This window comes from Penaeus monodon, chromosome 30 (assembly GCF_015228065.2).
Source record: "Penaeus monodon isolate SGIC_2016 chromosome 30, NSTDA_Pmon_1, whole genome shotgun sequence".
Taxonomy (NCBI): domain Eukaryota; kingdom Metazoa; phylum Arthropoda; class Malacostraca; order Decapoda; family Penaeidae; genus Penaeus; species Penaeus monodon.
In genome coordinates this window covers 27,774,079-27,774,279 of record NC_051415.1, presented here as the reverse complement: position 1 = coordinate 27,774,279, position 201 = coordinate 27,774,079, and the positions used below count along the sequence as shown (strand labels likewise).

The 201-nt window shown below is 46.3% G+C and overlaps 1 protein-coding gene across 1 annotated transcript in view; it reads right to left on the bottom strand.

The window, feature by feature from the left end:
- The window catches only part of LOC119592316 (glutamate receptor ionotropic, delta-1-like), a 10,958-nt gene that overhangs the window by 9,747 nt on the left and 1,010 nt on the right, over positions 1-201 (bottom strand). The window lies entirely within an intron of this gene.

The following is a 201-nucleotide window of genomic DNA, read 5'->3' as shown; positions in this document are numbered from 1 at the left end:
AAGGAGGAGAAAGATGGGTGGGGGGAGGAGAGGGAGAAGGAGGAAAGGAGGAGAAGAGGAAAGGGGAAAGAAGGGAAAGATGGAATAGATGTGGGGATGGGGGGGTCGAGGAAAGACAGAAAAAACAGTTACGATATAAAAAAATATGCATGACAGGTGTATGGAGCACCTCATCAAGCTTTTTTTTCGGTTCCTATACCA